Below are 26,108 nucleotides of genomic sequence, written 5' to 3'. Positions count from 1 at the left end.
AGTACTCTCGTATCTAATAACGTTTGCACTGTGGCGACAGTAACTGCAGAGTGAGGAAAAGTTACTCGGACGACAGTGGAGCTGGGAATAAGCCATAATAAACAGAGATAGACGAGATCTCAGGCTTTACGGCAAAACCGGCTAGAACACAACAACGCCGTCACTATGACGTAAAATGTAAACTTTACCACACTGTAGACACTATGGACAGTTGATATATACCAAAAAAAATGGATTTTCGATCGCTGGAAATAAGCGAATTTGCACAACACCCCATATCCCCCATTCAAAGCTTATGGTGGGGTAGGTGGAGTAGGGGAAATAGCCAAAAAGCCATTTTTTCACAAAATAACAACTGGACCACTTTTTTGGATATTAAACAACTGCAAATCAAGGTAAGAAAGCCTTCTAGCATGGAGTTCTCCTTTAAAGACAATGTTAAATTGCACATCCCTCATGAATACTCCTCAATTATGACCCACAAAACTGAAATTATCCCCCTTGGACTGCTTAATGCAGATGAGAAGAAATCACCGGATATGGTAGACACCATGATTTACATTCAGGACAAGTATGTCCCTTATATTGCTGAAGAGGTGGATTGAGAGACAGCCAATAAGCCGGCTATTCAAGTAATAGTATCAGGAGACCAATTGACAAAACAAAATGCAGACGCAGCCCTTCGTTCCATTCGGAGGGACAAACGCAAACAAACTGGCATTGTCACAGGCATTGGTGACTTTCACTGCAGCATGAACTTTAATGACCTTATATTCAAAGAGTATTACAAGACAACTTCAAACAATGAATTACTTCATTACTTTGACATGGACACAGTTCAACACACAGTTCAACACACACCCAAGAGAAATACTGTACCTTCAATGTTCAGCTCAGAAGAAGAAAAGCATAAATGGTTTGACAAACACCTCATAAATATTGTTGACACCTACATAATGAATGAAATGGATGCCACTGTGACAGACGCTGATTGGGAAACACACGCTGCCACCCTAACCAAAGACACAACTCTAATGTGCAGACATAAGGATTGCATAGATTTAGGTCCATTCCAAACGCATAAACAACTGAAAAAGCACATGGGCAACACACATAAGGTCCTAATGGCATATCATGTACAGGAGGGTGCATCTACTGGTCAGGGCAATGTCACTTCTGATGGGGTCTTTAATTGACCACAGTAGATATACTGTACAACTGAAAAAAAGTTGTCTGTGCCACATTGGAATTGGAATACTTTAAATTCTTGCTCAATGGCTAAGAGCTGTGAAGACTTTGCTATCAGTATATATTCTTGGTGTGGTTAGCATATTCATATTTCGCGCAGACAAAATGAAAGCCTGAGTATTGAGGCTAGCATATTAATTTAGTTACATTAATGGCTTTCATAGAAACATGCTATCCGTATATATGTAGCTAATATATCAATACACGTATACTACAGCCAATATGTGAATCGATACAGACAGCTTGTGCACACAGCCAAAAATAGAATATAGAAATTGAAATTGATGGGATACTACATACACACTGTTGTACAGAACAGTTATCTGTCTGTATAAACTTGGTTAGACTTTGCATTTCAATGCATCCTGTGGGTCTATTCACCATTTGTGACCTGGGTGGTCAGAATTAAACATCTCTTAATGTAAGGGATAAATACACTCAGAGGACAACACTCATCTCCCCGCTCAGGGGGAGCATGAACATGCATGTTTGACACCTCTGTCTGAATTGATCAAAGTGTGTAATGAAACCCTTTATAATGTCACTTTATTATATATTCACCACTGCCACTTTACACTAGCAAAATGATTGGGCAGTTTAGAATCATTTCAATTAGATTACCATGACCACTACACTTTATAGCTTTGTAACACACCCCTTTTGGAAAAATCAAAAACATTGGCGTAAAATAATAAGGACGTGACAATTTATTTGAAGCTCTGACATGTTTTATTGGTTTTCAGGCAAATGTACACTTTGTCAACCACATAATTCTAATTCACTGAATGATGCTTCCAGTATATCTGCACTGTCGTCATCATCCATGCTCTCTTCATCTTCATCATATTCAACATCCTCAAACACATCCCTTAAAATGGTCATTATTGCAAGTGCCTCCTGGACATTACAAAATATGTCATCCAAAGTGAAAAGTACATTGCTTTTAGCAATAACAGCATTAATGAGGTCTCCAATGTTATCAGACTGTGTAGCGTGATAAACAGATACCGCTCCATAAAAACCTCCGTGATCAATATGCTGTGTCATGTCTTCTAACTTTTCCTGAAGAATAATTATCTGATCAGGACTAACAGTTCGCTCTTTAATTGGAGCTTCCTGCCCTTCCTGTGTTTCTAATGCACTCATCTGCCCATCACATTCGTCATTGCAGTCACAAGAAGTGGCACAGTTGCTACAGCATTCATGCAGGATAGGCAAAGGATCAGACTTCTCTCCATCAAAAAGCATTAACAGTTTTACTCTCCTACAGGTTATTTGATCAGTGACATACTGCCTCATTTTGTCTGATAAACGTTGTAGCTGTCTTCCATTATACAGAATTAGAGAATGTGCTGCAGAACCGTCTCTCCCCGCTCTGCCATATGCTTGCATATAGGACTCAATGTCCCTGGGTGGCCCGTAATGAATTACATTGTTAACTCCTCTGAAATCTACACCCATACCCAGAGCTGATGTGGCGAACAAAACTCTAAGAACTGATGAGGGGTCTCGCAAAGACTGTTCAATGTTTCATTTTTCATCCTCGCCTATCCTGGAATGGTACATGTATACGACTCTGTTTGTGGTTACATCTTCTGCTCCAACTGGAAAGACTGATTTCGGGCCTAGGTTCAGTAGAAAAACGTCTATGCACAATAGAGAACAATCATAGATGCTATTACAGTATATGACATATTTATCAGTGTCTTTTCCCTTTGACTCTACTTCACAAATGAGCCATGAGAATGTTTTGGTTGGATCAGCTGAGACCTTTTTTACAGCTAGCCTGATGTTCACACGGTCAGGGCTTTTGACAATCTCCACATACTGTCTCAGACCCAGCGTCTTGACCACCTTCTTGCGAACGTCTTTGGATGCAGTTGCTGTAAGTGCTAGTAGTGGCACAGGTTTTGGCAGCAATGATCTGAGTTCGCCAACCATTCCACACCACTTTCTGAAGGGCTGTAATGTTTGTGTTGACTGGCCCCTGTGAGAAAGACAAAAACACAATGAAAATTAACAAACAGCATTATGACATGATTGAATAGGACACACTTACAGTATCTGAAATCCTAGAATCAAGTAGTCATGTGATTATCCATAAAAAATCGCAATCACATGACTATTAGGATAATTAATTAAAATATATAATATGGACTATCACACAGGCTTGTTTTAGTTTAAATTAGAGATCAATGGAAATGGAAATAAAGCAACATTTATACTCTCTCTCTCTACAAAAGCCACCTTATTAGCATTTGAATGTCCAAGTTGGGCGGCCCAACACCTCTTGGCCCAAGCGGTGGGTGCATATTGGCTTATTATTTTGCCAGTGGGTGCACAAGCTACCACGATGATCTCAGATCATCAAGCTGACAGGCAGCTAACGTTTAAAGGAAAACTACTTCCCATTGAGTCAATGTTATGCTTTTAAAAATAATAACCTGGCTTAAAGTATGGCTTCATGAAGACCACATTATTAATCAAATTCAAATAACGGGCGGTCTAAAAACCTTCTTGTTTTTTTGTAATAGCATGTTGTAATGTTTTTGTTGTCCCGCAATTTCTGTCTTTGTTTCTCTCCCCCCCCCCCACCCAAAAAAACACACAACGAAAGCAAGCCCTATTATTTGTTCAATAAACGAATCAATCAATCCAAATAAGAACGGGATATTGTATTTGATTATTAAACAGCTATATTTGTACCACAGGGATTTAATGTTGTACGATTCAATTTAAGCCCAAGATGACCTCTCTATCTTGAAGATTACTCTTTCTGTGGCCAAAATGCTGCACTATACCTCAAATCGGAGACATTTTCATTATCAGTCACTATAGCCTTCCAGAGTCCTAGAATGTAACAATAGGTTCACATGTTCTGCAACTACTGCTGTCTGAAGTTAGAAACATGAATACTACAGCAGGAACACAAATGCCTTTTATTATATTTATATTTATTTATTATATTATATGCACATAATAGCTTGTTTCAGTACATAGCCTATCAATAGTCACCCAAATCAATGTGCACCCAAATGTAACAGTGACCGAGTTAAAGACAAAGGGAGACACAACATAAAAATCGCAGAGGTTGTGGTGAGCGGTACATAGTTAATGGTCTGAATGTTCGCCGACCTGCAGATTGGAAAGGTTTCCTCACAAATGATGACAACAAGAAGTCACTCATACATCTAATTCTCGAGCACTGGAGCTCTCCAGATATGATGGAAGAGATACTCCGAAGGCCCATCATCTTCATTGAGGCTGGTCAAGCTTTCAGGATAGAAGCTCAAGCTGGAGTGATTTCCAAAGCACTTCTACCTGATCTGAATTCAACACATGAAGAAACTGATGTGAGGGTGATCATCTACATCAATCACATCCAAAGCACAATGCCTCACATCAAAACTGTCCGAGTCAGAGCCAGAGACTCTGACATTTTCTTCATTCTCCTCTATTATGCCAAATCCTTCACAGTTGATGTCATATTTGACATGGGAGATAAGCTGATTAACATCAACCAGCTGGCTGAAGATTATTCACAAGAGCATATTTCAGCTTTGCTGGCCTTGCATGCCTTCACTGGTGCTGACTGCACCTCTGCATTCAAAGGCAAAGGAAAGGTGCGACCCATCAAGCTTCTGAATCAGCATTCTAAGTTCATTCAGATCTTTGCCGCAGTGGGGAACTCTTGGGAACTTGATGGGCTTGTGCTAACTGGTGTTGAAAAGTTCACCTGTCGCCTCTATAGCTTTGGTCCTCGAGTGAAGCGTGTGGATGAGGCAAGAGAGATCAAGGTGAAGAAAATGTGTGGCTCAAGCCTCGAGCTTCGACCAGGTCTCTCCCTTGACCTTTCAACTTTTCCACCATGCAAGAAGGTCCTCTTGCAGCATGTCAAATGCAGGTATGCATCTGGAAGAGGGCTCATGAGAATAACCCAGAAATTCCATCACCTCTTGACCATGGGTTTCATCTGAACTCAGAAAATGGCAAACTAGAGCCTCTATGGTTTGAAGGTGACGTCATCCCCAAAGCCCTCATTGATGTGTTGTCTGAAGAGGGGACAGACGAGGATGACCTAGAAGAAATTCATACACATATGAATGATTCTGATGATGAAGAGGAGGAGGAAGATGAATCTGATGATGAATAAACCTAAAGTAGTTGTCAATATGGAAGGGTTGTGAATTTAAGGTTTAAAATATGCAGTGGTATAACAATTATTTTGTTGTGGTTGTTTTTGTTGTTTTCTTTGATTTCTTTGATAAATTATGAAAAAAAGAAAGAAAAAGAAAAACAAGGAATCTGATGCCCCCTTGTCATACAGTATTTTTATGTTGTGTCTCCCTTTGTCTTTAACTCGGTCACTGTTACATTTGGGTGCACATTGATTTGGGTGACTATTGATAGGCTATGTACTGAAACAAGCTATTATGTGCATATAATATAATAAATAAATATAAATATAATAAAAGGCATTTGTGTTCCTGCTGTAGTATTCATGTTTCTAACTTCAGACAGCAGTAGTTGCAGAACATGTGAACCTATCGTTACATTCTAGGACTCTGGAAGGCTATAGTGACTGATAATGAAAATGTCTCCGATTTGAGGTATAGTGCAGCATTTTGGCCACAGAAAGAGTAATCTTCAAGATAGAGAGGTCATCTTGGGCTTAAATTGAAGCTTAAGAATATGGGAAGTTTTCTATATGCAAGTGAGGCAGTTATATTCACCCTAATGTGCTGGAAAATAACCATCTTTGTTGTTATTTGTTAAGCGGACAGTGTATATTTTTGTGTTTCTGAGGATGATGTAGGTCATATTTAAGAATACAATGGTAGATAGCCCCAAAATCCAATTCTGATACTTACCCCTATGTGTCAGGATACTCCATACCAAATTGCACACTTCCATGTGTATTTATGTAATTTTAGTGATTTTTTATTTGCCTTTACACAATTTCGCCAGAGACATATACCAAAAAAGGGGTTTTTGGGCCCCTGAAACCAAACGGCCCCGAGTTGGGAGTGGTCCCTTCATTTTGAGATGGCCCATGGTATATGCTAACAGGAAATAATAGTGAAAAAAGGTAGCAAAAATTGCTATGAGGGCTGGGTCTAGCTCCCGGACTAAAATGCCTAAAAGTAAAAGGTAACGTTCATGAACACATTATTGCCCTGTACACAACAAGATGTAGTCAATTCATTCATTACAGTTTAAGGATTTCTAATAACACATTTATGAAATCATAATTTAGGCTTACCATTGAATAACTGTGTGAACTTCGTCAACAGCTAATCCAATCAGTCTGTCGCGAAACAAAGGAGTTTGTAGGGATTTTCTCCAAAAGGCATTCCCAACAAAGTTTTCAGGAGATCCGTAAACAAAAGTAAAGTCTCCATTACAGATCCTCTCGTCTGTGATCGCGTCTTTACCAGCGGATGCAGCAGAAAGTCCCTTTTCGTTCAAAGACTTCACTTGGTCCTCCATTATTGAATCCAATGGGCAAACGATCAAAACCATTGCTTCTTTTGGAAATTTGCCTGGGTATTTGGTTGATAGCAAACTGCAAACTGTAGGCCACGCTTGATAAACTAAGGATTTCCCGAAACCCGTTGGAAAACAAGCTAGAATATCAAGGTTTTGGGATATGAGTGTATCCAAACAAACGCGCTGTAGGTCTTTCAAAAAGTCCACCCCATGAATTTCACAAGCCTGTAATATGGCCAGATTAAAGTCTTCTTCAAATTCGTCAATTTTTAGTAAGTTTCAAAAAGTTAATCCGTGATAAAAAGCGTTAAAATGTTTTTCTCCAGCAACCAGTGGTTTCTGCTTCAGAGTGCTTCTGGCCGGCACAATAACAGTGCTGCACTGGGGGGGGGGCAGGAGAGACCGGGGCTGACGGACAGATCAGTGAACCAATCAGGGTGCGCGCTTTTCTGAGCCGCGGCCCTCCCATCTAGGCCAGAAATGTCTCTGCTTAGGTCAGGCTAGGGACAAGATGACACATCCCACTGGGAGGAGACCCCGGGGCAGACCAAGGACCAGTTGGAGGAAACACATCGACCAGTGGCGTATGCAGGAATTAATTATTACCGTGGCCTGTGAAAATCTGCCTGGGCAGGCACACTGTTGGAATTAATGAATTAATACTCATGTTTGTCTTCAATTTCCTAAAAAATATTAAGTCATGTGTCTTAGAGATTGACAGGTGTAAAATCACACCTTCTTTCAATGTTTACACAATGTTTGTGTTGACACAATGTCTGTGTTTACACAATGTCTGTGTTTACACAATGTCTGTGTTGACACAATGTCTGTGTTGACACAATGTCTGTTTACACAATGTTTGTGTTGACACAATGTCTGTGTTGACACAATGTCTGTGTTGACACAATGTCTGTGTTGACACAATGTTTGTGTTGACACAATGTTTGTGTTGACACAATGTATGTGTTTACACAATGTCTGTGTGTACACAATGTCTGTGTTGACACAATGTCTGTGTTTACACAGACATTCAAAGCTGGCCATCCATTTTCAATGGATATTCGATGTTTGTGTTCACACAATCATGTGTGTTTACACAAATGCTCAAAGCTGGACATGGGAGCGCTCCTCAACAACCATATAAACAACAACAAGCACACTCTCCCAGACAGCCTACTATAGTATTGAAGTAGTAGTGTTGAGTATTGAAGACTGCAGAGTGTAACAACAGCTAGTTTCTTTCAACTCACTTCCAATTTACAAATTAGCAAGATAGCACCCCATAGCATAGCAGCAGACAACATGGCTATCACCCCATAGCATAGTGCAGCAGACAGCATGGTTAGCACCCCATAGCATAGCAGCAGACACCATGCATGGGCACAATCAATGAAAATCCATTCAGCAAAATTCAATTCTGACCTTTGATGTCTTCAAACACGTAGTAATCCATAATCAAGGGCGGACGCTGTTACGGAGTTGCCCAGTAGAGCTGAAGTCCTCAGGATACAACTGTTGTAGCTCCTCTAGGCACTGCTGACTTCCTTTCTTTACAAAAACTTTGCAATAGACATTTGGCATTGTGAGGCTAACATTTAGGCTACTCTCAGAGAGGCTTCTCGTTTATATTTAATCATAAACAAAGACCCACGTTTCTGGGGTGAAGACAAACAAATCTGCCACATTCTAGAAACAAGCACATGATGACAGGCCTCAGGCAGGCATGACCAATCAATCTATGCAGGTACAGATGGACAAACCAGGCAGTGCCAGTGGCTACAGATCCAAATAGGAAAAGATGAATAATAATACTACTACCATATTTTGCTAAATTGAATGCAGTGGTTGCATTCACATGATGTCATGCAATGCAATGTATTGCACTTATACTGTCATCATACATTTTTAAAAAAAAGTTATTTTTTATTTTTTGCTGGGCAGAGTTCGGAAATACCTGGGCCTAGGCCCAAGTAGGACCAGGTGTGGATACGCCCCTGACATCGACTCATTGGCCTTGGAACGTCTCGGGATCCCCCAGGAGGAAGTCACTAATGTTGCTCTGGAGAGGGAAGTCTGGAACACTCTGGTGGAGCTATTGCCCCCGCGACCCGACAATAATAAGCGGTTGAAGATGGATGGATGGATGGATAGATAGATATGATAACTGCTAATGAGAATGGGGTAGGCACTAGGCAGGCAGGCTATTCCAGAGCCCACGGGCCCCCCTGCTTAGGAGCAACTTGTCGTCAGTAGCCTATATCATCATGGCAGCTGGAGTATTAAGCCCGACACACACCGTCTGCGACCGCCGCACGTAGCGCCGCGGCACAGTATTGCCGCGCCATAGCCGCACGGCAACACCAACAGGACGCAGCGCGCTACCACGCGGCTGGGGAGTTTTGTTGACTATTCCATTGCCACGCCCACAGATAGCCGGGTGGAGGCCGCGCGGCAACGCCTGGAAAATAGAACAGCGGTGCATCGGCGCGGCAGGTGAGGCATGACCACGCGCAGCGGCGGCGATATAATAGAGGCAGGCGAGGCAGTCGCCTCAGGGCCCGGGGGGGGGGGGGGGCCCGGCTGGCCGGCCGCTCCGATGCGTGGTAGTAAACTGTATACTCTCTCTCTCTCACTCTCTCTCTCTGGCGCTCTCTCCCACAAACACGCTGTTAAGTTACCGCAACTAAGACTACATTTCCTGTCAATAATAAGCAGTGTAAAATGTAGTTCATTGGGGAGTTAAAGGGTGACGCTTTATTGTGAAGGGCCCTTCACGGCGCAGGCAGGAAATAGAGGGTTTAACCTGGGCTGCTTGGCTGCACGTTAGAGTACTAGAGTAGATGGATTTGCTCCGGTATGTCCGCTGTGGCTGTATACAGTTGTTAGCCCTGCACTGCAATCGCCTGATAAAGTTGAGTTTTGATTATTTGAACAGTCATAAACAAGACATAAAATTACCACAGGCAAAAGAGGGCAAGATAGATGGAGTAAGGTGGAATACAAACACAACAGCAGCAGCTCCATCCACATGCACTGGAGGTGAGTGAAGTCGCAATGAAAGGAATACCAAGACAACAACAGTAGCCTAATCATACAGATGGACGGACATGACCACGTGAACTTTATCACTTGAATTGAAACATTAAGAGACTATTTAATCAACTTTCCCGAATCCCGAAGCTGTCCCATTCATCACAGCCATGGCCCATGTACAGTAGCCTACAGACAGCAGGCACAAGTGAGTAGCAGCCCTACTCTCTCCAGTATGAATAGCTCCGTTAGGAATGAATGGTTATGGACATTTCAACATGTAACGTGATTTTCAATATGCAACCTGTGTATTCATTGCCCCCTCAACTGAGCCACGTTGAGGGGTTTAGTCCGAAGTGGTATTTACGGTTCCGTTCGGCGTTGGGTGGGGGCGGGGGGGGGGGGGGGGGGGGTGCGGGTGGGGGCCCGGGCTGTCAATCTCGCCTCAGGGCCCGTGGGACACTCCAGCCGCCACTGACCACGCGCCAGCGCGCGTCGGACGCAGCCGGTGTGCGATAGGTTCATTGAAAATAATGGAGGCGGCTGTGTCCGCCGCGCGGGGGACGCAGCCGGTGTGTGGTGGGCTGTAGGTATATTCCACTTTCATCTTCTTTTGTACTTTATCGTCTGTCTATTCACTGAAGTGTCTATTTGTACGTCTCTAAATGTTTTGATGAATTGAACAAGGTAGACCCTCTTGTAAACAAGTGTAATCAATGCTTTATTGGGTCATCCACTCACAGTTAACTTAAACAGAATTATTAATATTGTAAGCATAATGATATTGTCGCATTGTGATATTTGGCCATAACTCCCTCCTCTGAGGGAGCTACCTTTGGGGAAGGGGGTTGTTGTCCAGACAGGGGCCATACTGGTGAACTGTGGGTCATGGGTTCAATAGTGGGTGAAACGTTACAATGGTAATATGTTGTAAAACAATGAGTAATAGTAATATTTAGTGGTTTTCACTTAAAAAATATATAAAAAAATATAATATAATATACTATAATAATTCTTCTTAACCGTGCACTTGCACGACAGCAAACCTATGCTGGGGAACATTCACCAAAAGCAGCTGATCTACAAGCTCACAAGCTGTCATGATGTTGTGCAGCCTATATATTTTGGTTATTTGATTTTATATACATTGGATTGATTGGATTAACAGAGACCTCCTACAGCAGGGGTGCCCACACTTTTTAGACTTGAGATCTACTTTCAAAATGACCAGCTCAACCAGGTCTACCCACCAAAAAAAGAAAAATAGGCCTATTATCCCATTGCTGAAAATAGTTACATATTAGACAAACACACTTGGAATGGGAAATAGAGGGAGAAATGAAAGAAAAAAAAAAAGTTCATAACTTTGTAATACTGACGTTTGTGCGAAACTCTCTTGAAAACAAAGTATTGCATTTTGGGTTTGAGCTTCCTTTTTTTGTCTATTAATCAAGTGAAGTCACTTTAATTCAAGTGGGAGATGACAAAAATAGTTTTTGTTTTTATTTAAATTATATATTTTAGGCTGCATGTCACGTGGTCTACCTGCACAGCATGTGTGCCTTTTGGGCAGCGCTGTCCTACAGTATCGATTGTTACAATCTGGAGTCAATGGGAAATTTTATAATGTCATCAAGTCTCTTTATCAAGCACCAGTTGCCTGTGTTCAGATTAACAAGTATAGAACTGGATGGTTCCCGCAACAATTTGGGGTGAAACAAGGAGACATACTGTCCCCAACATTATTCTCCATTTATGTAAATGATTTAGCCCTCAAAATCAAAGCTTCAGGCTTGGGAATTACAGTTGGCGATCAAAAAGTGAGCATATTATTATATGCCGATGACATAGTCTTACTTGCTGAACAGGAGAACGATCTGCAGTTAATGCTGAATATTGTCGGAGACTGGTGCTGGAAATGGAGACTGGAAGCAAACCAGGACAAAACCCAAATAATACACTTTAGACAGAAAACAATACACAGAAGTTCAGTTGTGTTTAATTTGGGGTCAATAGGGTTGTCTTATACTGATCAGTACAAGTATCTTGGATTGACCTTAGATGAGCACATGACATTTAATGATGCTGTCAATATCCTAACTCAGTCAGCGGGCAGGGCACTAGGCTCTGTCATGAACAAAGTTAAACACTGTGGACGTTTAGGATTCAATGCTTACACACAACTTTACGAATCAGGCGTATGTCCGGTGTCTGACTATGCTTCTGGTGTTTGGGGTTGCCGAGAATATTCGAGCTGTAACAACGTGCACCATAGAGCTATTATATCCTTTCTGGGAATCCATAAACTGACTCCATTGCTAGCAATTAACGGGGATATGGGATGGGAACCTCCAAGCATCAGATACAAATGCGAAATGATACGGCTATGGAATAGACTTGTGAAGATGTCTGAGGAGAAACTCACCAAAAAGATCTTTAACTGGGATCTTAGAGGTGGTCACCCCTGGACAAATGAACTGATAAGTTTACTTTATTCAAATGATTTGTTTTTTATTTGTCAAAATAGATTACAATGTAATGTCCAACAAATTAGAAATGCAATGTTCTCCAGGTACAAATAAAACTGGTGTAGGGGCCTATGGTACAAACCTAAGTTGCGAACCTACTGCCTTATAAAGGACATATGTAGAACCTTATGTGAAGTATAATTTAAACAAAAGGCAACGATCTCTTTGTGCTCAAATAAGATCAGGAACATTACCATTAGCACTGGAGACTGGCAGGTTTAATGCCACCCCTGAAGATGAGAGATATTGTCTGTTCTGTGATCTAGATTAAATTGAAAACAAAGTTCACTTTTTGTTTTACTGCTCTAAATACGATGACTTAACACATCAAATGCTGGAAACGTATCCATACGCTTTATTAATCTCGAACGCCGTATGCGCAAAACGTATCTATACGTTTTATGGGTTTTTTATGATTAATGTGCTTCATATTTATACGCGCCCGGACAACATAGAAAGTAACACCGATCGGCTCTAGAAAGTTCCGGTATGTGATCCGGGAGTTAAAAGCCCCCCCCCCTCCTGAAAAGAGGTCTGGTCTATGCGGGCAAGCGCCCTCCATTACGACGTACTGGAGGCGGCCTGCACGGCATAGACCAACGCAGATGTCAGGGGATCTAAAATGGAGGTACCCATGCTCTAGTGTGTGAATTCACTCGACTCTAGTACTATACGTGCTTCTTTGCCCAAACAAAGTGAAGACGCGATGGCGATGTCCAACAAAAGACATGTAAAAGCAGTTGATCATCTCTCTCTCCTGTGCTTCTTTGCCCAAACATGTCCAGACATGTCAACCAACTGAACTCACCGAGGAGGAGGAAAACAAATACATAATATTGATCCCATGTACAGTTTGTCAGTAGGCTATTGAATGCAGTTGTTCAGGTCCAACTATTATTCACAAAATAAGGCCTATAGCGACATGTACATACTATATACCGTATGAAACAGAAGACTCTCTGCTTTCATAAGAAAAAAACTAATACTGTAATAATAATAAAAATCACACCCCTGTGAAGTGAGCAGTGCAATGTTGTGAAGTGAGCAGTGCAACATTGCACTGCTAACTTCACAGGGGTGTGATTTTTATTATTATTACAGTAGAAGTATTTTTCTTATGAAAGCAGAGAGTCTTATGTTTCATACGGTATATAGTATGTACATGTCGCTATAGGCCTTATTTTGTGAATATTTAGTTGTCAGGTCCATGAATTGTCTAAAATACTCTTTTTCAGAGAGGATTTCAGAGAATGCATGGACCTGAAGAACTATTATTCACAAAATAAGGCCTATAGCGACATGTACATACTATATACCGTATGAAACAGAAGACTCTCTGCTTTCATAAGAAAAAAACTAATACTGTAATAATAATAAAAATCACACACCTGTGAAGTGAGCAGTGCAATGTTGTGCAACATTGCACTGCTCACTTCACAGGGGTGTGATTTTTATTATATTATTTTTATTATTATTACAGGGATATTTTGGTTAATAAGATGTCTTCTATATGTGGGGATTTCCTAGATTTAAATTACTATGTAAAAATGGAGATATGTTATGCCAAAGGGACTTTCGTTGTAGCAGATTTTATTTGTCAAGCTTGGGAAAGAAGATAGAGTACTCTGTATACATCTGAGGTGTAATATAATGCATTATGTAATGTAAACATGCTGTAAAATGCATAAATTATGTAATGTAAAACATGCTGTAATTGCAAATGTGAAATGGTGTCTTATAAACCCATGAGGGTTGGGCACAAGGTGTGCATGACACGAAAATAAATAAACAATCAATCAAAATCAATCAATCAATATAGTGCTTAAATTTGTCCTTTAATGCAGACCGATACAAATAAGGCAACATAAACCCATACTAATTGAATAAATCTGGAAAACATCATTGGTTTGTGATCAGTTTGACTGCTTAATGAACAGTAAAGACATCAGGATTAGGTTAAACCTGGCTGTTAGCCTGGTAAGGAGCTTTTCATGAAACCGGTTAACTGGTTAAATTAATCTGGCAAGATTAACCAGTTTTCATGAAACCGGTTAATCGTTGATCCAGGATATATTAAGCCAGGATATGTGTTAAATCCCGGTTTAATCTCTAATCCAAGTTTTGTGAAACAGGCCCCAGGTCACATATAGTATAATAATCGAATTGACGTGTGTGTGTGTGTGTGTGTGTGTGTGTGTAAAACATAGAATAACTGTAATGATTACTGCTAATGCTAATGATTTGAGTTTCTTGTTTTACAGCAATCATTTGAGGACAGAAGCGGACCCTGACTGTTGATTCACACCTTGAGGTAAGCAGACAAAAGTTACTAGTCTTTTAAATCAAAGTTTTCAAAAATGCTCCTCGGAGCACAGGTCTCCACCAGGTCAGGAACATTTGATGTTTGGAAAAAGAATATTCTTCCTCAGCATTAATTATTCCTCAACATAGTATAAATGTGAGTGCAATGTTTCACAGCAATTGGATGCTGTGTTTATGATTTGAGGTAGGGATGTCCCGGTCATGTTTTTTCGCTTCCGATTCCGATCATTTGATTTTGATTATCTGACAATACCTGTCAGGCACACGTGGAAAGGACTCAGGATGCAGACACAAAAGTCACTGAAAGCAGGTGTTTATTCCAAAACGACAAAACAGGCAAGGGGCAGGCAAAAAACAAAACAGTAGAGGGCAAAGGTCAATATCCAAAGGCAGTCAGCGAGGGCGGAAGTACCGGTAAGGGCTTGGCAAAATTCGTGGTCTAGGAGAAGCAAAACAGAAGTCAGTAAGGCAAAGGCTTGAAAATGGCTTGGCTGCTTGGAATTCACAAGACAATCTGGCAGAGATTGCAGAGAGACTGGGACTTAAGTACTGTGGGCATGATTGCAGGGGATAGAAAGCAGGTGGTTAAGACACACCCACACTCCCACTCAGACTGTGACAGATACCGATTTTTCCTGATCCGATATTTATATTTTTATAGAACACATGAAGTAAATGAGCTGAAAGTATATTTACTATATAGCCCAAAAACATACGTAAACGTGACTAAATACTCAGGCAAAGTTACGGAGAATAGGACGGACGACGGTGAAGGCAGATGAGAGTTTCCAAGTCCATTTTATTGTAGATTGTAGAGTACAGCAGATCACAGCCATGGGGCATGGAGCCCCATGCACCCAGGCACCCAGGCAGCCTCACGGCTCTCTGGGCACTAACACACACAGTTACATTTTGGTAGGCTTTAAATACAAGTCAAGACAAAGAGATCAAAGAGACATGACCAAAAGGTGGTTCCCTAACCCCCACTGTCCCAAATGGTCCATGCATGTCTAAATAAGGTAGTAGGTAGTGGTCAGCAGGAAGGAGCACAATAGGAGACCTCTCTAAGCAAGCTCGAAGTAGGCCTGTAGGCTATTTACCATAGAGTACCAGCTGTGATCTATTTGACATACAGGGACCCCTGTCTCTGTCCAGACATGTTTGTTCCTCTCATTTGAGCAGAGATACAAAGATCCACTTTAGTTTATTTAAACATATTTAGTCTGTCTAGTTTAACATTACTAATACTATAGGCTATATTTAATGTGAATTTGTGATTTCAATATACATCACACATTTAGGCCACTTCACAATTGTACAATATCCAGTTTAATATCATGATATGGATATGATATTGATACTAGGGATCTCCTGATCACGTTTCTTTGCTTCCGATTCCGATCATTTGAAAATGACGATTGGCCCTGATTTCCGATCACATGATCGGATCGGGACACTAATTTGAGGCATTATAGTCAAGGATACCGGAGAATTCTTCATCATTATGCTAACCTGCTGTCTTCATCAGTGTAGTATGTCAAACTCACAGACGTTATGGTTAATTTCCAAAGTGATCAAATTATTTTGTGCAATTAAATGGTCAGCTAGATGATGATAAAATGGTGAGTTTGTGAATGCCAATGATAAGTAAGACTACCATTTCAGGAATTGTTTACTAATTAATTACATTGTTTCGGTAACATTTTAGCATTCCTCTCTTTCTCTAGTGTTAACTCTAAACAACTATCCTCTCCTCTCTCTCAATTCAATGCAATGTAAATGAAGGTGAAGTAAAACAAAGTTGGTAAACTGACGAGTTCTCCGGATACCATATTCAAAACCGGCCACACCCACCTGCAACGTTATTTGGATAGAATCTGAAGGACTATTGTAAAAAAAATCACATAAATCAGCCTCCTGGTGGTGCTATAAAAGGCAAAATGCAGGCAAGATGTCTTTCCTTGGCCTCTGGGAGTGATGTGCTTACAAACCTTTACACAGATCGGTGCAGTTAGGTAACATATCCTCGCCTAGAATCTGTTTATATTCTCAAGTGAAACCCAGATAGCAAAAGATGGTTATTCAACGTTGAATTATAGTCGTTAGGGTTGATTTTTGGTTACGATTGAAGACATTCAACATTGAATCACTGTTGTATTGCAGTGCAAATTTCAATGATTGAAATGCCAACATTGAATCAGCGTTGAATCTATGGTGCAATTTCAATGATTGAAATGCCAACATTGAATCAGTGTTGAATCTATGGTGCAATTTCAATGATTGAAATGCCAACATTGAATCAGCGTTGAATCTATGGTGCAATTTCAATGATTGAAATGCCAACATTGAATCAGTGTCGAATCTATGGTGCAATTTCAATGATTGAAATGCCAACATTGAATCAGTGTCGAATCTATGGTGCAATTTCAATTATTGAAATGCCAACATTGAATCAGTGTCGAATCTATGGTGCAATTTCAATGATTGGAATGCCAACATTGAATCAGTGTTGAATCTATGGTGCAATTTCAATGATTGAAATGCCAACATTGAATCAGTGTCAAATCTATGGTGCAATTTCAATGATTGAAATGCCAACATTGAATCAGCGTTGAATCTATGGTGCAATTTCAATGATTGCCTTTTTCTTTCTTTTTTTCTTGATGGGGGAGGGGGGGAGGCACACCCCTCCAAACACCCCAACTCCCCCCATTTAATGAGTGAAATGACAACATTGATTCAACGTTTTATCCATGCAGTTTGCCGTTTTCTTTTCTTTTTTTCTTGTTGGGGGGAGGGTGGTCTCACTTGGTGCAGAAGGCCTCAAATCGAAGCCTGCTCTATATATTTTTTTATATTTGCTTTTTTAAGATCACGCACGAACCGTGCATGCCACCGGTTCGGGCCTGGTACCGACCGATTCGTATCGGTGGGTAGACTGACATATGTCAGAATTGTAAACTTTTGTCAAATCGTCTTAGAGATAATCATAAATATGTATCTACAGGGAAAAGTAAGGGTCGAAAACCAAATCAAACACCAGATTATTGATCAGCGCGTCGCCCTGAACGCGTCAATATAACTCTCCTCACACACGGACTTACTGTTCTCTAACCCTAACCCAGCCACCACAACGTGCTAGGGTTAGGGTTAGGGTTGCCGAGGTCGTAGAGCAAAACCGAGACCAGATTCTTGATCAGCTCGTTGCGCTGAAAACACCAATATAAGTTTCCTCCCACACGGACATATGGTTCTCTTAATTGATTAGGGTTACAGGTTCGCTATCTCGCTTAATAACTCGAAAACGATAAGGAGTTGGATTCCGATTTTGAGATATGTTGTTCAGTTGTTTTGAGACGAACAAGGGGATATCTTGTTTGTCCCGGTACGCCACTCCTAAATTGGCTTCCTCCACTTTCGGAAGGTACATATAGGTTTACAACTTAACACCATCCTGGAGAAAGATCTGAAGTTTTGAAAAGTGTCGTACCAGGACAAACAAGATATCCACTTGATCGTCTCGAAAAACTGAACAACATATATCAAAATTAGACCCCAAGTCCTTATCGTTGTGGAGTTATTGAGAGGGAAAGATTGCCCGCTTTGCAGTCTTTTTGCTGACCTTTGACCTTTATAAGTGTCCTAAAAAATCAGGCCTAGTGTCATTACATCCGGCTTACTCTCAATATGGATTGTGTGTAGTTTCAGATTAAAAAAAAATAACTGGAGTGATTAGTTCCAGAAAATGCTACTCTTCTGTACTGTTTGTTTAAAGGTACAAATTAGTTTTTGGACCCCTAGGTACATATTTGTACCCTTTCTGAGCTTGTAGGAGGAGGGGGTTGCCCCCCCTCCCCCCAACAAGAAAAAAAACGGCATACTGCATGGATAAAACGTTGAATCAATGTTGTCATTTCAATCATTAATCATTAGCCTTTGAAGCAAAATGGTCAGCGATTGGCTGAATGCAAGTCAGCTGTCTGCTGTACTGGCAAATCAATTCAAAGGGTTTTACTGGCCAATCACAGTGCATCTTCACTACTGAAGAGCAACACAATTACACAACGGCAGTGGACAGCCAGCCAGGCTCCATTTTACGCGGTGAATTTAAGCTTGGTCACAAACTAGTCACGGAAGCTGGACCTTTTGGACTACACGTTTCAGAAGTCGAGGCAAAAAGGTTTACCGGTAAGTATCTTTATTTAATGTTTGCACTAACTTACAGTAAGCAGTTTCATGTTTAGGAACATATATAAATAAAAAGGGAGAGAGAGAGGGAGAGGAACGGCAGAGTGAGAACAGAGAGGAGAACTGCAGACAGTGCAGAGTGCAGACAGAGTGAAAAGCTAAACTTCTGTTTAAGAAAATATAGAATAATAATGTCAGTTGTGTAGAACAAAACACAGCATTAATGCCATTAGCTTGTTGTGAGGAGTAACTTTGAGTCATCTAAAGCAGTACTGATGTGCTGATTTAATTTGCAAACCCTGGTGAGTGACAAACAGTGTTTTGATGCATTAGCTGCTAGGTGGCTAACATGAGGGAAGCCCTAGCACTACTGGTGACTAGTTGTTTGTTCAATGAAGAATTAAGTAATGCAACTGTAATTTACAGTTTGTTTAGTGTTCAGCTAAAAACGTTTTTGCACTAAAGTGTATTATTTATTTTGGTAAAAAGAATGTGTAGGCTACTCAGTGTCATTCATTTTTATTTGTAGTGTCTCACTCACAATTGGACCCTGCAGTTACTAATTTGAGTGTAAGGAATGCAACCACCATCGGTGAGAGGAAGCTTTATTTTATTTTGTTTTGTTTGGACTACTGTTGAATTGAATTGTAATTGTTACATTACTGTGTATTTGAAAGGTTGCTGTATTTATTTCCAATAAGTATTTGAAGTGAATTAAACCGTATACAGAATTGTGTAAATGAATGGTCTGTCTAGAATGAACTACCTGGACAATTTGTCCAGGTAGTTCATGGTAGTAGATCATTCAAAAAACAAATTAAATTTAGACAATTTGTAGAAAAATACAAGGATGGTGAGACAGAGATTTGTTTACAGCCAATTGAGCCTGAAGAAGCCTCCCAATCTCAGCTTTCCTTGTTTTCAAGGCAAGTGCATCTCCATAAGATAGTTGTGCTTATGCTGCTTAAATGGGTATGCCAACATATTGGGTGATTCAGCGGTCCAGGCATCTGACTGGCAGTGCCGCAGGTTCGACCCCTGATCCCGACGGCCTTTACTGCATGTCCCCCCATCTTTCCCCATTTCCTGTCAGCCTACTGCCTATCCCTCCTACAAAAACAAAAATAACCTGAAAATAGCTGGAGAGACTGGGAGACACTGTCACAGAACGAATATAAAACTAACACAAGAAAATCTGCTTGTTCCATTGCAGTGCTGAACCAGCACGTGTGAGACTACAACCTATCGCCATCTGTCCAACCTTTCCCCATGACGTTCAGATGGTGCTCAATGCCAGGGAACCGCGTCTCATAATGCAGAGAATGCGCCACAAAATTACCAGTGTGCTGTATGAAAAACGAATGTCACACAACATGTAAGTATCAACTGTTACGTTCAGGTTGCCAAGTCAGTGGTTGTGAAATACCCGCATCTTAAGGCCTATTCATAGTCTGGATTTTCGGTGGTAAGGTGACCACTGCTCCAGTGGTGCGCTGACCACCGGAGCTGAAATAACGTTGAGCGGTGGTGAGTAAAAACAGAGAGAAGGGCTGGAGCGGTGGCGGTGGTTTGCTCTTCACCGCGGCTCGTGACGTCATGTTGTAGTTCGGTGGTCACCCCACCACCGTAAAACCAGACTATGTATGAGCCTTTAGAGATGCAGAGGGGAATGGCTATGTAAGTTGTGTTTTATTCTCTTCAATCTTCAGTGATTTATGTGTGTATGTACATGCGACTATTAACCCATTTAGACATGACATAATTTTTTTTAAATGTCTTCTAAATCATGACAGTTTTCTGAAATACCTATGGTTCTATATCAGTGGTGCTCAATATTTCATGCCAAGGATCCCCAGAATAATCTGTATTTGGCCGTGGACCCCCATCTGACAATATGTTGTCCCAGGGAAGCCCCCACAAGCAACGATTTGAGTAAAAAACATTCGTTATGAAAGAATATATATTCAAAGATTTGCACCACATTTTCATGATTTTTCAAAGATCTACAAGTTCATAGCGCTTCTGTGAGCTTGTAGATCTGCTATTTTTCAATAGCTAAAGTATAACATATTGCTTAAAACACCAAAAGGGGTTAATAGCCAAATGTGTTTCATTTTATCCAGACAACCTGGCATGCGTCCCTAAAAAGATAATGTAAAAATGAACGTGCACCACTGGACTGCAATACCGAGGTCCGAAAGATGAAAGAGAAGTATGGCCACGCAAAGAAGCCCCAACCTCCCTCTACACCTAGTCTGCATAGACGAGCAGCTTATCAAACATGTGTAAGTAATTTGTCATATCTATAGAGCACCGAAGTCCTGACGTAACTCGCTCATCCCTTCCATTCCCCTGGTTCGCGGAAGTAATTTCTCTATGGAGAATAACATGGGGTGATCTTAATATCGTCTACTATAAGCGTTGTGGTCCAAAAATAAACAAGCTGTCTCTGCGTTATTGTCAGGGAGGTGTCTCTGTATCGTGCAACAGTCAGTCACTCATATATGATACAGTCTGCTTCTAGCGAAAATCTAACTAATTCAGCAGCAGTAACATTAGCGTTTTCTCTCAGTCAGTTGATTCTTCATATCCATATGAGTGAAGCGGCCGGGATGACATGTTTATTGTTCAAACACAGTTCTTATATGAAGCGATCTAAAAATCCTCCTATGGCGATTTCAATGCAACTAAAAAAATACATGAACCTGGGGACTGACGCCCTCTACTGAAAGTGACATCAGACTTCGGTGCTCTATATTATACAGTATTTTGAGGGTGAGGGTGTTCCATGTTGTCCCTAGCTAAATGATGGAGAGTTGGTAGCCAAATTGAGTCTTGAGAGTGTAAATGGAAACCAAATGGACCCTATTAATTTTCTAATAAGTCTTCACAACATTTGCCTGTTATTTCTTGTACGGTTACCACATAAATACAGCATGGAATTGTGAACAAAATCTCATCCAACGATAACAAAATGGCTTCGCATACTTGGGAGCAGGCGTTACACTGTACAACTCATCCACATCTGTCTATGCTTTTTCCACAGGAAATACTGGTTGTCGGAGAGGATGCCACTTCTGTGAAGGCCCATGTTGCCGTTCTTCAAAGTGAATACCAGAAGACTCATCCAGATCTCCCAACTGTGAAAGACCTCATGGTGCGAACCATGTGGAGGATCTACTCCAAAGATATCCCTTCCTAAGTGCTCCTGGTGGAGTAAGTATAGTGCACAGCTGGATGTTGCAGCATTATCAATCTATCGGGGGTCATTAACTTATTAAAATCAAAACCAAACCTCTTTGCCAAAAATAGATCTACAAACTCACAGCATATCGCAGCAACGCATTGTGATCTTGTAGATTTGCTATTTTCTGCACATTTTCCCCATCACACAAGAATTAGGTTAGCAGTGGCACCCATGTAATAATATCTCAAACTTGTATAGCGCTTTTACTCTTTACATTGGGGGCAGAGGTATAGTAACAAAATAAAAACGACCTCATGAGTACCTGTTGAAAACCCATCTATGTAGTAATTGTGATATTGAGTGTATATAATAGTTGGCATATGCTGAATATTAATCATATTTGTGTTTTGTACAGTTTTCTGATGAGGTTGATCGAATCCATCCAGCCACAAGCAGTCTGTGTGATCGCTTCAGGGAGGGCTTCGCTGGTATTTTGCCAGAAGTTCTAAAACGTGCAGGAAAATCCCACACAAGACAGGATGCCCTGGCTGAAGATCTACCAGGTAGTGAGCCCTTTTAACCACGTTGCACACTTGAACGGCTACAGGCTTTAGTTTAGACATACTATTGGTCTGACTGTCATTAGACCGACAACCTACCTCAAACCCTAACCTAACCACAAGAATGGGCATGTTCGACCACATTTCTAACCGTTGTTTCCGCATGTTGGTCCGTTGGTGTGCATCCCCACTTGATGTGATTGGTGACTCTTGCTATGTTTACTACATTGCAGAAATCTATTTCAGGGCCGGGCTGATCATACTGCCGTCCATCTTCAAAGAGAAAATTGAAGTCTTCATCATAATGAAAGAGGTGAGCATCTGTATTGTCCTGCACGGTGTTGCACTGCTTTTCAGTTCTATCTCCATGTAAACAGTTTAGAGCAGCCACAAAGCCTGTGTGAGCAGCGTACTCATCTAGGCACAGCATTTGGGAACCACTGCTCTCCTCCACTGTATGCAGCCCATTTCAATTGTATGGGTCATCCGATCCTACTACTACAAAAATATATATATATATAATTGTGGCGCCGTACTTCTTGTCACACACTTTCATAGCTTAAGCTGCCCGGTACAACCACAGTCTGACCTGCTAGCCACTGAGCAGCTCCACCGGAGTGGTTTGGATTAAGCTAGGGCCTTGTTCAGTGGTGGTAATGAGGGAGAGGCAACCGCTGCCTTTTCACTTTCCCCACCCAGATGTATTGTGTTTAACATGAATGACAAATCTGTTCTTTCTATATAAATGCCACTGAAGTTACAAAATGTAAACTAGGTCTTTTTTTCAAGCCAAGCAACCCTTAGCAGTGACCCTCAGTCCCTCACCAATGTGTATATGATGTGGTGTTCGTTTATGCATTAGCTTTGGTAATATGTTGACTTCATGTTAACGTTTATTTTCAGTCATTTAACCACTTAAAAAAAAAACTTAAATACAAATGTTATTTTGTCTTCCGCCCCTTGACCAAATTTGTAGATCCAATATGTTTGTCAAATGTCCCCAGAAAAAAAAGGACGATGTGGTTAATGTAACAAGTTTAGGAAAATATTCATTTAGCATGTTTTGCTTTATGTAGGGGGATGCTGCTAGGCCCAATCCAACCATAAAAGTCATGGACCAGGACTGGAAGATGGCCATCGCTGGACGGGTGTGGTGTGTGGTGAAAGTGGACGGTGCGGACGTGTGCCAGTGCAGAAGCCTTGATGAAGCCTTCATAACAGCCTTCTGTATGTATTTTGTTTTCAACCTTGCATACCCACCAGGTCTGGAAAAAAGCTCTTTCCTTCAGCTGCGCATCATCAATATCAAGGAAGAGGGAGACAAGGCCATTCCAACAACCATACTGCGTGTGATTAACGCTTTGTGCACTGCAAATAATTAACCGGCTGTTCTAGATCACAACTGTATGTACTAGATCACAATGCATTATCTGCACCAGTGTCCAAAATGCACTAGAAAAGTTTTTACTCTCAAAGTTAATTATACATATTGGACTTGTTCATGCACATCAACCATCTTTAACCCATCTAGACCGGGACAGCGTTTTGTGTTTGAACTTGGACCCTTTTTTCTTTTCTTTTTATAAAAAACAAACAAACAAAAAAGAAAATCGTGAAAATGAATATTTTGTCCCCGATTCTGTCTTCTAAATACTTCTTCCAAATCTTGGTTCTCAAATTTTGTGTCAAGGACCCCCAAAATCACATGTATTTGGACGCAGACCCCCACCTAGAAAAATATCTTTCCAGGGACCCCCAGAAACAGATTTCAGTTACAAAAGTTTACTTTGAAAAATATATATTCAAAGATTTGAACAAATGTTTACGATTTTTCAAAAATAGCAGATCTATCATTTAGTAGAAGACATTCACAGAATCGGGTCAAAATATCCAAATGCTTGCAGACATTTTCACGATTTCTTTCATAAATAGCAGATCTACAATCTTGTATATGTATATTTCATCTGTTAAAGCATAAAAACAATGGTTAAAGCAGTTCAAAGCAGGTCTAAATGCCTTGGTTCAATAAATGTGAAGATTCAAATCATATTGTCTGTCTTTATTTTCATATTTTCACATTTTGGGAAATGTAAGGTAATTTTGAACAAGATGTAGCCTTACAGTATATCAGCATACACATAATTTAAAATGTACATGCAGATTACCATTAGGTTGTTGGATGATCAGGATCAATATTGATTCCTAACATGATTCAGTATAATCAATTTATAAATTAAATCAGTGTTCGATTCCTGATGTTGATTCAACATAGAATCACCTAAAATGTGCATACAGATTACCATTTAGATGATGGTTGAATCAATGTTTATTCCTAATGTTGATTCAACATTAAATCAACTAAAATGTGCATGCAGATTACCATTTAGATGATGGTTGAATCAATATTGATTCATAACGTTGATTCAACAAAGAATCAGCGTGCAGAATACTATTTAGATGATGGTTGAATCAACCTTGATATAGTGTGTGTTAGTGGTTGAAACCCAACGTTGAATCAACCTTGATATAGTGTGTGTTAGTGGTTGAAACCCAACGTTGAATCACCCTTGATATAGTGTGTGTTAGTGGTTGAAACCCAACGTTGAATCAATAAAGAAAGGCGTTGTGATTTCTGTACAGTTTCAACGTTGGGATTGAACGTTGATTCAACGGTTATGGCCGACTATTTTTCAACGTTGATCCACCCATATTTTGCTATCTGGGAAGTAATAATATATAATCCACTGAATTCAAATCAAGTCTGTCTCACCCCCCTGTACTGTACTATATCTGACCTACTCAAGCCCTACTGTATGTCCCACAGCGCACCTTAAGGTCCTCAGAAAAGTCGCTTTTAGTAATCCCAACTTCCAAGTTGCAGAATCCGTCCCCCGCTTCAAATCCCTCCTAAAAACTCATTTTTATAAAGCTGCTTTTAACACCTAAACGTTTTCTAACATTCCCTATTGTTCTAATGTCCTATACTGCATTTCTGTACATTGCCTGTTCTTTATTTTTTATTATTGTAAACTGTTGTTTATGGTGTGCACTGCATTTGTTCTTATTTTTTTGTAAAGCACTTGTAAAAAAAAAAAGCACTTGTAACCTCATTTTGAAAGGTGCTATATAAATAAAGGTTTATTATTATTATTATTACTGTATCTAAATACTATGTACTGTACTAAACCCTGCCCACTCCTAAGTACACTGGTCTTCCCTACTCACCGTGTGAGGGGACTTTCTACACCTAGCTACAAAGCATTTATTTCATATTTACATGTCTTCTGTGGTCTCTAACATTACACCTATAGCTACATGTTTAAGCATTTATTTCATATTTACATGTCTTCTGTGGTCTCTAACATTACACCTAGCTACATGTTTAAGCATTTATTTCATATTTACATGTCTTCTGTGGACTCTAACATTACACCTAGCTACATCATGTTTAAGCATTTATTTCATATATGTCTTCTGTGGACTCTAACATGAAATATGAAATAAATGCTTAAACATGTAGCGGTGTAATGTTACTAACATTACACCGCTACATGT

This window comes from Protomyctophum parallelum, assembly GCF_964188405.1.
Source record: "Protomyctophum parallelum genome assembly, chromosome: 10".
Classification (NCBI taxonomy): domain Eukaryota; kingdom Metazoa; phylum Chordata; class Actinopteri; order Myctophiformes; family Myctophidae; genus Protomyctophum; species Protomyctophum parallelum.
The sequence above is the reverse complement of the archived record's forward strand: the minus strand, read 5'-3'. Positions refer to the sequence as shown.